Source organism: Podarcis melisellensis, assembly GCF_964234715.1.
Source record: "Podarcis melisellensis genome assembly, chromosome: 12".
NCBI lineage: Eukaryota > Metazoa > Chordata > Lepidosauria > Squamata > Lacertidae > Podarcis > Podarcis melisellensis.
This window is the reverse complement of record NC_138544.1, coordinates 58864703-58878289: the sequence shown is the minus strand read 5'-3', so window position 1 is coordinate 58878289 and position 13587 is coordinate 58864703. Positions and strand designations below refer to the sequence as shown.

The 13587-nt window shown below is 48.9% G+C and overlaps 1 protein-coding gene across 1 annotated transcript in view; it reads right to left on the bottom strand.

The window, feature by feature from the left end:
• KRBA1 (KRAB-A domain containing 1) overlaps positions 1-13587 on the bottom strand; it is a 61977-nt gene that overhangs the window by 47573 nt on the left and 817 nt on the right. The gene's annotated exons all lie outside the window — the stretch shown is intronic.

Below are 13587 nucleotides of genomic sequence, written 5' to 3'. Positions count from 1 at the left end.
TTCGTGTGCATGCACACTTCTTCAGATACATCGTGTATCTGAAGAAGTGTGCATGCACACGAAAGCTCATACCAAGAACTAACTTAGTTGGTCTTTAAGGTGCTACTGGAAGGAAAAAAATTTTGTTTTGACTATGGCAGACCAACACGGCTACCTATCTGTAACTGGATATGAACAGGGTGAGCCTGTGACCTGGATTCAAGAACTGACTAGTTATCATAACAAAAGAGTGGCTAGGATGCCCAGGTAATCCAAGAAGGTAACCTGGCAGACAGGATAAAAACAACGCACTCAGATTTCTGTTGTAGACCGCCCCTTCTCTGATGTACGTATGATGTATGGAGGGGTGGTCTTGGGCTCCAAGGTGGGCAGTTCAAAAGTCTATACTGTATAAGGGCTTGTGCACATGGTTTGGGGTCCTCCTCCTTTACTGCGTGTGAGGGGGGCACCCCGTTGCAACAGCTTTAATAAAGATCAGGCTTACTAGCTGCTTTGCTTCTCAATATTCTCTGGCTGGCCTCTGTTATTTTCTCCTACTGATAGAGAACCTAAAAAAGGACTCTATATGGGCTCTTGGGTACCCCATAAGGGAAAAGGAGCAGTTTTTTCTTATAACACAACCTATGCAGGTGGCGCTGTGGGTTAAACCACAGAGACTATTGCGCTTGCCGATCAGAAGGTCGGCGGTTCAAATCCCCACGATGGGGTGAGCTCCCGTTGCTCAGTCCCTGCTCCTGCCCACCTAGCAGTTCGAAAGCACGCCAAAGTGCAAGTAGATAAATAGGGACCGCTCTGGCGGGAGGTAAACGCGTTTCCGTGCGCTGCTCTGGTTCGCCAGAAGCGGCTTAGTCATGCTGGCCACATGACCCGGAAGCTCCTTTGGCCAATAAAGTGAGATGAGCGCCGCAACCCCAGAGTCATCTGCGACTGGAACTAACAGTCAGGGGTACCTTTACATTTACAACCATAAAAACGAGCCGGGTCCTAAAAACACACACCTCAGGCACCAGAACCCAGATTGTAGAGGTGTGTCTTCAGTATCCTATGGAAGCAGTGCAAGGAAGGTGGCAGGTATACCTATTTCAGGTGGGAGTTCCACAGTTTAGGGGCCACCACAGAGAAGGCCCTGCCCTGGGGATGCCCCACTGTGAGCCTCTGAGGGAGGAGAGATTACTGAGAGGCAGCCCCCAAGAGGGTCTGTAAGGAAGGAGGAATCTGGAGGACAATGTCAGTTTGCTTCAGGGAATGAAGCCCACCTGAGCGTTCCATTCTCTCTCAGTTCCATAACTGCCACCTTGGGGACAGCATCATTTAATTGGTTCCACAGCAGCTGGCAAAGGCAAAGGAGGCCAGAATGTTTTGCCACGTGGATCAAATCTCTTTTTTATTTTTTTAATTCTCTCTCTCTTTTTAAATAAATTTATTTGGTTTTTTCAAATTAAAGTTTTACAATCACAAACATACAACATAAAAACAAGTTTCCAAAGAATCTCCTGGATTTCTTTCCTCCCCTTTGTAGGTCCTAATATTAATAGTTTCCTCCTGCATCTTTTATGATAATCCAAATTTTTTACATCTCCGTTATATCCAAAATTCCCCATGAAACTACAAGCGTTATTCAAAGATGATCCAAAGCAACTGTTTAAGGATGAACAAGGATGAACAGATAACACCCCAAGACGAGAAGATAGTAATAATTGGAATATATGCACCAAATGAAATAAAATGTGAATCAAATCTCGATGCAATGATGGGGTTAGGCTAGATGACCTTGGGGGGTCCCTTCCAAGGCAGCTCTGAATTTTCTTTTTTGAATGATGGACTGACTGTGATTGGTTGCTAGTTAAACACCTGGCTAGCTCAGAGGACAACCTTGAGCTCAGTTCAGAGCTTTGAGAACTTAAAGAAGAAAAGTCACTTGATCCAGGAACAGTCCACATCTATTTTGGCCTGTTCCTGGCTCTTTTTCTTCAGGGTGACGCGGACCATTCATAATGTGGGGATATTCTTCACAGCTGTGAGCGGGACAAGCGACAACTACCGTAACTACAACCTTGTTCACTGCTCCTGCTCAGGCAGTGCAGGAAAAACATTTTGCTTCCTGAAATTCATTTTGATCGTGCAGATCAGGATACAGAATGCAGTAACCCAGAGCTTTCCAAACTGTGTGTCGCGACACGTCAGTGCAGTGGTTTTCAGCCAGTGTGTGGTGGCACCCTGGGGTGCCTTGAAAGATGGTCAGGGGTGCTGCGGGCAACCCTGGCCTCTGTCTCTCTTTCCTTCCCTCCCTCCTCGCATCTCTCTCTCATCTCATCTCATGCTCTCTCGCATCTCTGCCTCCCAAAGGCTTGTGTGGCTGTTTGTGGCAGCATTCCTGGCTACTAGCTCCCCAGGGGAATGGGGCCTCTGGGGCTGGACAGGGGGGCTTCCCAGACCGCTGTGGGGTCTGTGTTTGAAAAAGGGTGAGGGGCTGCTGGCTCTGCAGGCAAGGGGTGGCATAACTGGGCTCCTGAGCCCCAGTGGGGCGCTTCAGAAAGAATGCAGTTTGTCAAGGGAACCATGGACCCCAAAAGGTTGCAAGCCTCTGCATTAGTGATTCGGTTTCTTGCGCCAACACTCCTCACAGGGCTGGAAAGGGGCTAGTTTAACCTCCGGTTTGCTAGTGAAACTGAATTGAAATTGAAATACTTTATTGTCACTTGCATAACTTGTATACAGTGAGATTAGACGAGGACCCCCCCCCCCACTCAGCTCTCTTAGTCTTAATTCCCCTCCTTTACCCACCAAACCAAATAGTCAGTTGCCCTGCTGTTATCTTTTCATTCAGCAGCCTAACAGCCCACGGAGAGAAGCTGTTCTTTACCCTGTTGGTGCGGCTAATCCTGCTTCTATGTCTTCTGCCCAAGGGCAGGAGAACAAGTACCGTATTTTTTGCTCTATAAGACTCACTTTTTCCCTCCTAAAAAGTAAGGGGAAATGTGTGTGCGTCTTATGGAGTGAATGCAGGCTGCACAGCTATCCCAGAAGCCAGAACAGCAAGAGGGTTTGCTGCTTTCATTGCACAGCGATCCCGCTTGCTGTTCTGGCTTCTGGGATTCAGAATTTTTTTTCCCCTTGTTTTCCTCCTCCAAAAACTAGGTGCGTCTTGTGGTCTGGTGAATCTTATAGAGCGAAAAATAAGGTAAGTGCCTTGAATGACTGTGTCACAAAATGATGCATGTTTAAAAAGTGTGTCACCAACGTGAAAAGTTTGGAAAGCTCTGCAGTAACTGATAGAATTCCACAGGATGCAGTATTAGCGTGTGAAAACAGTCAAGATCCTCAGGTGGAGATGACTGGCGCCATCCTGGCACCTGGGCACATTCCCTTGGTTGCAGGTGGCCAACAGGTAAAGGTGAAGGGCCCCCTGACCATTAGGTCCAGTTGTGGCCGACTTTGGGGCTGTGGCGCTCATCTCACTTTATTGGCCGAGGGAGCCGGCGTACAGCTTCCGGGTCATGTGGCCAGCATGACTAAGCCACTTCTGGCGAACCAGAGCAGCGCACGGAAACGCCATTTACCTTCCCGCCAGAGTGGTACCTATTTATCTACTTGCACTTTGACGTGCTTTCGAACTGCTAGGTTGGCAGGAGCAGGGACCGAGCAACGGGAGCTCACCCCGTCGCAGGGATTCGAACCGCCGACCTTCTGATCAGCAAGTCCTAGGCTCAGTGGTTTAACCCACAGCGCCACCCGCGTCCCACGCAGGTGGCCAATAGGCAGGTGCAAAATGCGCCTGGCTAATTTCGAACACTGCTCCTGCATAGATTAACCATGCGCTGAGTGAGAGTTTCTTTCACCAGTCCTGAATTTCCCAGCCTTCAGCTTCGCGGGTGTCCACGAGTCACGAGAGAGGGACAGGAACTTTTTCACTGTGTCGTTCTGTAAACTTCTATCATGTCACCTGAGCAAGCACCCCAAATGCCAGAGTGAGGCGATGAGATCCGAGCAGACGGGTTCTGCCTCCCTGGCGTGATTAGAGAAGGCAACCTGTTATCAATCGAAATAGCAAATGTGTCCGCAAGGATGGAAGACCGTCGTTGGCAGGCCAATTCTTCCGCGGGCGGCTCTATCCCCACATCATCCCTCCTGACAGGTTTTCAAAGCTGCCAGACCCCATCAGAAGCTCCCCTGCAGGAAGGAATTGCTGGCCCAGATGCTCCGCAGTCCAGGAATTAAGCCAACGGTTGGGAACTTGGGGAGGGCCAAGGCGTTTCAGTGCCACCTCCCTTCCTGCCACCTGCGTCGCCTGCAGGAACTGGCAGAGCTTTGCCAGGTAAAAGACCACCTGTTGGAAATGCCAGCCCTTTAAATAGAGCATCCATCCTTTGAGTGGCAAAGACAGGGGCATCTGGAGGGGCCAGGAGGGAAACAAATTCGTCTAATTTATATCTTGACAATTGGTTATGGTTTCCCCAATTGCCTCGGTTCTCCTTTTTAAATGGTCTGCAAAGCTTCACCCCAATGTTAGATCCTTTAACAGGGGTCCACAGTTCCTGGCAGGGCTTGGTAGACACAGGAAGAGTCTGCCGGGTCAGGACAATGGCCCACCTAGTCTAGAATCCTATTCTTGGGTCCAGATGCACATGGGAAACCTGCAAGCAAGATTTGAGCACAAGAGCAGATCTTCCCTCCCGGGGTTTCCATAAACTGGTGTTCAAAAGCATCACCGCCTCTGACCACAGAAGCAGAGCAGAGCCAGTGTGGCCAGGAGCCTTTGACAGCCCTCTCTTCCATGCAGTGTTCGAAATTAGCCAGGCGCGTTTTGCTACTGGCACAAGTGTTTATCAGCTCCATCTGGTACGTAGGCTGAGAACCTCCCTGCCTGCGGACTGTCTTGCCAGAGTGGTGCATGCTCTGGTTATCTCCCGCTTGGACTACTGCAATGCACTCTACGTGGGGCTACCTTTGAAGGTTACGCAGAAACTGCAATTAATCCAGAATACGGCAGCCAGACTGGTGACTGGGAGTGGCTGCCGGGACCATATAACACGGGTCCTGAAAGACACTGGCTCCCAGTATGTTTCCGAGCACAATTCAAAGTGTTGGTGCTGACCTTTAAAGCCCTAAACGGCCTCAGTCCAGTATACCTGAAGGAGCATCTCCACCCCCATTGTTCTGCCCGGACACTGAGGTCCAGCTCCGAGGGCCTTCTGGCAGTTCCCTCACTGCGAGAAGCCAAGTTACAGGGAACCAGGCAGAGGGCCTTCTCGGTGGAACACACTCTAAACAGATGTCAAAGAGAACAACAACTACCAGACTTTTAGAAGACATCTGAAGGCAGCCCTGTTTAGGGAAGCTTTTAATGTTTAATAGGTTATTGCATTTTAGTGTTCTGTTGGAAGCCTCCCAGAGTGGCTGGGGAAACCCAGCCAGATGGGCAGGGTATAAATAATAAATTAGTAGTAGTAGTAGTAGTAGTAGTAGTAGTAGTAGTAGTACGCAGAGATTTCTGGGTGCCAAGCTGGCAAGCACAGTTTAAAAACTTCCGCCTTAGTCCATAGTTAATTCCGTTTCCATTTCCTCTGTGTGTGTTTCTCCTTGCATACTGGGACAAGTGAACTGTTGCAAGAGCAAGCTGGAGTCAAGCAGTGTAGTTGAGATTGTAGAATTGTAGCGTTGGAAGGGACCCTGAGGGTCATTTAGTCCATCCCCCTGGCAAACAAGAAGTTCCGTTGTGGCGAACACTGCCTCCTTGAATTTGTCTAATCCCCTTTTTACGCCATCCATCTTGTTGGCCATCCCTGTTTCCTGTGGGAGGGAGTTCCACAGTTTAACTATGCGCTGCCTGAAGACGGACTTCCTTTTATGTCCTGAATCTTCCAATATTCAGCTTCTATGGGATGCCATTGCGGTCTAGTGTTAGGAGAGAGGGAGAAAGATTTTCCCCGTTCCATGCCATACAGAATTCTACAAATTTCTGGACTATATGGAACTTGCCAAACTGACTGGGAGACTCCGAGACCAGAGAGAAGAGACGGTGGAAGAAGATTGGGAGAAGTTTAAAGAATATTTGAAAAAATATGTTCATATTTAAATCTTAGAACAGCTTTGGAAGTGGATATAGGCTGTAGGGTTAGAAGTAGAAGATAGGGTATTTTAAAATAGTATTACTTGTAAGGGATAAAATGTGAAGATTATTATGGTAAAAGTAAGTGTGATTTTTAAAAAATGGTTAAAAATTATGATATATGTAAACTGCTAAAGACGAGGTAAAATGAAAATCAGATAGGGGGGACTTGGGGAAGCTCACCTAACAATGCTTAGAAAAATAAGGATAGGATAAGAATTTGTTTGCATTGTTTGTTTTTCTGTTTGTGTTGTTTATTTGTGTTATAACATGAATAAAAAAAATTAGGGGGGGGGGAGAATTCTACAAATTTCTATCGTGTCGCCTCTTACCCATCGTTCCTCCAAACAGAAAAGCCCCAGATGCTAAAACCTTTCCTCACAGGACAGTCCTCTCCATCATTTTGGTAGCCGCCTGTGAGATGGGCAACGCACCGCGATAGCCATGCGCTTCTTAAGACAGCTGATGCTTGTTTAGCATTGCATGCGCCCCCTTCTACAAAAATAATAATAATACCCCAATTCCACCTTGGAGCCTCTGCCAGCGCTCAAGACGCAGCCGGGAGTTTGCGCTGCAGCCTAGCGACTGCTTCGCTGGGTGATGCCTGCTGACGTCTCCTCGCCGAGCTCATTTCCCGTCTCCCGGGGGACGGCACACGGCTGATTTGAGGGCTGACGCATCCTGGCACACCATAGGTAGCATTCTCAGTTCCGAGGAGTCACTTTGTTGAGATCTTAATTCCAGGAACCTCTTTGGCTCAGGTCCCGGTGCCCTCATCGCCTAAGGGTGACACCTAACGCGCGAAGATCAGCCGAGGAAATGCGTGTTTTGATTGCAGGGGGCACAGGATGACAGCCTTTTCTCTCTCACCTGCGGATCTTAGAAAACCGGGGCGAAATCTGCCCCAAAGGTCCTACGCCCAGCCCCACTCTTTGGGGGCAGCGACGGTCAAGGGGTGAGGGAGGAGGAGAAAGGTCTAGCAGCCAGGTGAGCTGTCCACCTCTTTGCAATAATTCAGCAGTCTAATAAACAGAAATCTGCCCTTATTCCCTTATCGGGGACACAAGAGCCCATATAGAGTACTTACGCAGGTTTCCTTTTGGTAGGAGAAATAACAGAGGCCAACCAGAGAATATTGAGAAGCAAAGCAGCTAGGAAGCCTGATCTTTATTAAAGGTGTTGCAACAGGGTGCCCCCTTCACACGCAGGAGAAGGAGGAGGACCTAGAACAAAGGTGTGCCTGCTCTTATATAGACATTTTAAATTGCCCCCCCTGGAGTCCAAGACCACCCCCAGAAACATCATACCTACATCACAGAAAGGGCGGTCTACAGCAGAAATCTGAGTGCCTTGTTTATCTCCTGTCTGGCAGGTTACCTGTTAATACTCACTTGATTGGATACCCTGGGGAGCCTGGCCAGTCTTTTGTAATGATAAATACTTAGTTCCTGGGCCAGGTCACAGGCTCACACCCTACTCATATCTTAAATGTGCCCTTCCTCAGGATTTGTGAGGAAAGAGACAATGGGGAGGTTTCCCACTTTGACAGTGCAGAGAAATAACTGAGGTCAATTTGTTCAGGACTTTTTTTCTGTGGGGTTTTCAGACATGTGGTTTATACATTTATGTACGATTTTGCTTGGTACATTTATGAACATTTATCACATACCTAAGACCTCAAAATTCTTATAACAGCAGCAATTCAAGAACAGCTGGATCCGGTCCATTGCCCATCTAGTCCCACATCCTGTTCTCATAGTGGCCACCGAGAAACCTGCAAACATCTAAGCCCAAGTGACCCCTCTGGGATTTCCAGAAACAGGTATTCAGAAACATCGCTGCCTCCGACTCTGGCTAGTTGCCATCCATAGCCCTCTCTTCCTCCATGAATCTGTCCTTTTAAAGCTGTTCAAGTTGGTGGCCATCCCTGAATCCTGTGGGAGGGAGTTCCACAGGCTGCCTGCATGAAAAAGTGCTTTCTCTTATATTGAATTTTGAATTCTGTTGCACCGGTCATTTATATATTTATTGCATCTATATCCCAACCTTTCTTCCAAAGAGCCCAAAGGTGACACACAGGGTTCTTCTTCCTCCCCATTTTTTCCTCACAACAACCCTGTGAGGTAGACTAGGCCGACAGTGAGTGACTGGCCCAAGGCTTCATGGCCAAGTGGGGAATTCGAACCCTGCTCTCCCAGGCCCTAGTCCAACACTCTGCCCACTGCACCGCACTGTCCCCTAATTTAACCATTCCAAAGCACTCCAACTCTGAAAAGATCCGCTGCAGGCTGCAAGTGATCTCCACAGAAACCTGGGCAGATCTGTCGCTAGCCGTTTCTCGCAAATCAGGAACAGTTACAAGGTGGGGCAGAAATAGTTTGCATCAGTCCGTCAGTTGGCACTCTTGAGCCCGGTTAGTCAAAAAGCTGGCCCTTTCGTACACAAACACACCGCAGCAAAGTTTTCCCCACCTGTCGCTCCCCCTTTTTAACAAGCGATTGTTTTAACAAGGGTAATAAGTTGCTGGGGCAGATCACAAAAGTATCCCCTGAAATTCCCGAGAAATTGCGGATCTGTAATGCCCATAAACAGAGACATCACCTTGCCGACAAAGGTCCGTATAGTGAAAGCCATGGTTTTCCCCGTAGTTATGTCTGGAAGTGAGAGCTGGACCATAAAGAAGGCTGATCGCCAAAGAATGGATGCTTTTGAATTCTGGTGCTGGAGGAGACTCTGGAGAGTCCCATGGACTGCAAAAAGATCAAACCTCTCCATTCTGAAGGAAATCAGCCCTGAGTGCTCACTGGAAGGACAGATCCTGAAGCTGAGGCTCCAAGACTTTGGCCACCTCATGAGAAGAGAAGACTGCCTGGAAAAGACCCTGATGTTGGGAAAGATGGAAGGCACAAGGAGAAGGGGACAACAGAGGACAAGATGGTGGGACAGTATTCTCGAAGCTACTAGCATGAGTTTGAGCAAACTGCGGGAGGCAGAGGAAGACAGGAGTGCCTGGCGTGCTCTGGTCCAGGGGGTCACGAAGAGTCGGACACGAATAAATGACTAAACAACAATGCCCATTTTAAAGCAACCTTGGAAAAGCTCCAGAATTCAGATTTAGCAAAGAAGCCAAATGTCCACCACACGAAAACGACTAAGAAAAACTAGCCTCTGTCTTGGTGGGATGCACAACCCAACTATGGAAACTGTGGAGAGTCAGACAACAAAGGAATCAACCGTCCCTGGGGTGAAAGGCTGGAGTTCACCGAGAGGTGACCTGCCTTATGCTCATCAACCGAGGGTTGATTTTTAACCTAAGAGGGGCTGGGGGTCAAATCTCTCTGGAAGCTGTTTTCTTTGATGGGGAAACTGTTTCCTGCAACCTCAAGTGCACAGGCAATGGCTGCAATGAGGCAAAGGCTCTCTGTACGCGCTCAGACACGCTCTGGCATGTCTTGTAACTGCACATGTTTGGTGAGGAAATTGGCTCCCAGGCTACGTTTGGTGGAGTCTGGAACGGGTCACGGCTTTGACAGCAGGCCTTGGCATAGCTCAGTCATCCTGTCAAGGAAATGCATAACGAACCCAAAGAAAACTGTGATTGCAATTGCTGCACAGCACAGGGTTGGACTAGATGACGCCCCTGGTCCCCTTCTGACCCCGCAATTCTATGATTCTGTGAAAAGCAGGCCAGGAAAGAAAAAGGACTCCCAGGTGGTAATAGGGGCAACATGGAAGAAGTTTATAACATTATGCGTGGCAGGGAGAAAAGTTTTCTCCCTCTCTCAGAACCCTCAAAGTGGTGGGCAAAGGTGGGATATAAATGCAACGGATAATTAAAAATAAAAATGTTGCCAGACGGCAGCACTCCTTATCCTCAAGCGGCTCAGCCAACGGTCAGCGAAGATGGGACCCTGAGTCCATCTGGGGGTCCAAGGTTGAAGGGCAGCTGTCTCAGAGCATCGTCCTGAGCAGGTTTACTCAGAAGCAAGCCTCTCTGTGGCCAATGGGGCTTATAGCTGTCACTGCAATCCTGCTTGCTCAGGAGTAAATCGCACTGAGCTCAAGGGAACCCCATCTTCAGGAAACAGACCAAACTAGCCCAGCTGGAACGGAAAAGCACAACTCCATCATGTTACAGGGTTTGTTTTTTAAGAGAAAAAATATTCAGGAGACCAGAGATTTAATGGGACACAGGTTCAGATCCGGCACAGAACCATCCCATAAAGACCAACACTATAATGCAGTGCTTCCCCAACCTTTTTCGGCCACCAGCCCCTGGCTCCATAAACTCATCCCCAATGCCCCACACCCTACCCTATAAAAACATGATTCAGAATTGTAGTTTGCAAAACCCACAAAGGAAGACAGCAACACCACAACATTCCGACGAGCAACGCTTAATTGTGCATTCATCCAAAATCCAATTTAAGCTATGATGTTTAAATAATGCAACAAAGCCTGGGAGGCAATCCCGGGGTGGGTGGGGGGCCTTCCAGCTCTACGATGAGTTTGATCCGCTGAGACCAGCTTTCGGGAGTCTGGTAGCCACTTAAACATGAAACCTCCAGCACCTCCCTGCTGCCCCCTTAAAAGGTAAAGGTAAAGGGACCCCTGACCATTAGGTCCAGTCGTGACCGACTCTGGGGTTGTGGCGCTCATCTCACTTTATTGGCCAAGGGAGCCAGCATACAGCTTCCGAGTCATGTGGCCAGCATGACTAAGCCGCTTCTGGCGAACCATAGCAGCGCACGGAAACGCCGTTTACCTTCCCGCTGGAGTGGTACCTATTTATCTACTTGCACTTGACGTGCTTTCGAACTGCTAGGTTGGCAGGAGCAGGGACCGAGCAATGGGAACTCACCCCGTCGCGGGGATTCGAACCGCTGACCTTCTGATCGGCAAGTCCTAGGCTCTGTGGTTTAACCCTCAGCACCACCCATGTCCCTGCTGCCCCCTTCATGCCTCCCTAAGTCATCCTAACCAACTGGGGGGACGCACTGCCCACTTTGCAAACTACTGATGGAGAAGATGACAGAAGCTAATCCCACCCGAGTCAGACCGAGAGCCGAGAGCTGAGACTTACCCTAATGTGAAGACCAGATGGACGGGTGGTGAGTAACAGAGGTAGCCTGCTCAGGTGGGATCCATCAGAAACCAACACCCAAAGAAGGGTCCCTTCATTCAAACTGCCACTCACCCAGGGTGCCTGTCAATTTTCAGTTGGCAAGGGGTGAACTCATCCGTCCCAGGGAATCGGGAATTTTTTTCCTCCTTCTTGCTAGCAAATTACATAATCACCTCCTTGAGGGCTGTCTCATCTTCTCTGGAGGCAGAACCCCATTAATTAACAGCACAGGCTCACACCATAGCCAAGACGAGGGGGAAAAACCTCAGTCATGCACAGGGCTGGTAGGGAGCCTGCCAAATCGGCCAGAATCGAGCCCAGATGCCGGAAGGGAGAGCACGCCATCCGAAGTACAGGCAAGACTTGGATGCACACAATCCTAAGGCCGGGTTCTGTTGCAAGGGGCAAGATCTATAAGGGGAGGGGGAGATCCTATCCCAGCTTCCTCCGAAGACTCGCTGTGCAAGGCATGGTTTCTCTGCTTCACTTGCCCGTCTGTGAAATGGGCACAACCGACTGGACCGGGGTCTCCTGAGGCTGGCTGTTGTGCAGGTGCTCTTTGTAAATGGATATAAGGATGCTCCCGGACAGCCTGTTTAACTGGACATTAATCCTGATTCATTTACAAGAGAGATTAGTTGGCCTTGGCCACGGAATGAGCATCATGAACATAAGAAAAGCCTCCTTCCTGTTCCAGACCAGATGTTATGAGAGAGGGAAGAGAAACTGTTCTGGGCCACTTTCTCCAGGCCACGCCTGATCTTAGAAACTCCCATCATTGTTGCCTCTTCCTCGTCTTTCCTCTAAACTAGGACATCCCCAAGGCTGCGGCCACCGGGTTTGTATGTGGGGGTTCTGGGTCAAATCAAGCATCGCCCCCCCTTCTCCCCCCAGTTCCCTTTCCGAAAAGAGTCTGATCTTTTAGGGAAACGGATTTGCTGCGCAAGTCTTCCCAATCCACAATACCTGCACAACTTGCAGGTGCCAATATGCAATTGACTCCTGACTGGAAACATCATCTGGAATCCCCAATATGTCATTTTAACTGAGGCTCAAAGCGCTTCCACACTGATCACGCCAACATTTTATCACAAGCACAGGTTTCCATCGTGCACACTATTTCCTGCCCAGTTTTAGGGTCACCCTCTTCACAGAGGTGAGGTCTGCAATTGTGGCAAACATTCACACAGCCTATCAAACGTGGTTGAGCTTCAAACCCAGTTTGAAAACAAGTAGCTTCCACCTGAATCATGAGAACCAGCCCCTTAGGATCAGAATATTTTTTTTAATGGTTTTTAAAATGCCCAGGACTGTACCGCAGCGCTTCAGGGGCACGAACAAGCAGCCCAACCAGTGGAGAATAGAGCCTATGCCATCTTTCAGAATTACACAGAACTCCTTGTCAGAATCTGCATTCTTCCCAACATCTAATTCCATCCAACTGGGAAACTTGCAAATTCCTACATGCCTAGAATTTGGGTCACTTTTAAAAAAGAAGAAGAAGCAAACACTCTTATACGGTTTGACTGTGCCTATTAAAGAGATTCAACACTTTCTTCTTAGCTGTACTGAACCCACACATACGAACAGCATATATTTCAATTTGTTTCTTGCATTTATATGGCACCTTTTCCTCCAAGGAGCTCAAGATGTAGTTATTCCCCTCATCATTTAACCTCCAGAACAACCCTGTGAGGTAGGTTAGGCTGACAGACAGAGGGAGCCACTGGCCCCAGGTCACCTAGTGAGCTTCATCATGGAGTCAGGATTCGAACCCTGGTCTCTCAGATCCCAGTCTGACATGCTTACCATTATGCCACATGTACTGACTGCAGTGCCTAACTGGGGTTTAATCCTCTGGAGACCTCCCATACCAAAGAGGCAGTGTGGTGCAGTGGTTAGTGTGTCAGACTGGGATCTGGGAGACCAGGGTTCAAATCTCAACTCAGCTATTAAGCTGACCTGGCCGCTGTCTCTCTGCCTGACCTACTTCACAGGGTTCTTGTGAGGGGGGAACCATCAGGAGCTACCTATTAGGGATAGCTCAGTTGGCAGAACATGAGATTCTGAATCTCAAGGTCCTGGGTTCAAGTCCCATGTTGATTCCTGCATTACAGCGGGTTGGGCTGGATGATCCCTGGGTTCCCTCCCAAATCTCTGCTTCCAGGTCAGTGGTGAAGCTTCTCTGCCTGGCATGCAGAAAGTCAAACCTTCAACCCCTGACGGCATCTCCGGGTAAAACTAAGACTCTGAAAAGCTGGAGAACACTTGTTGCCAGTCGGATCTGCCTCGCAGGGTTGTTGTGGGGGCTAAATGAGGACGAAGACCGGGCAGAGAGCCGGGTTCAAATCAC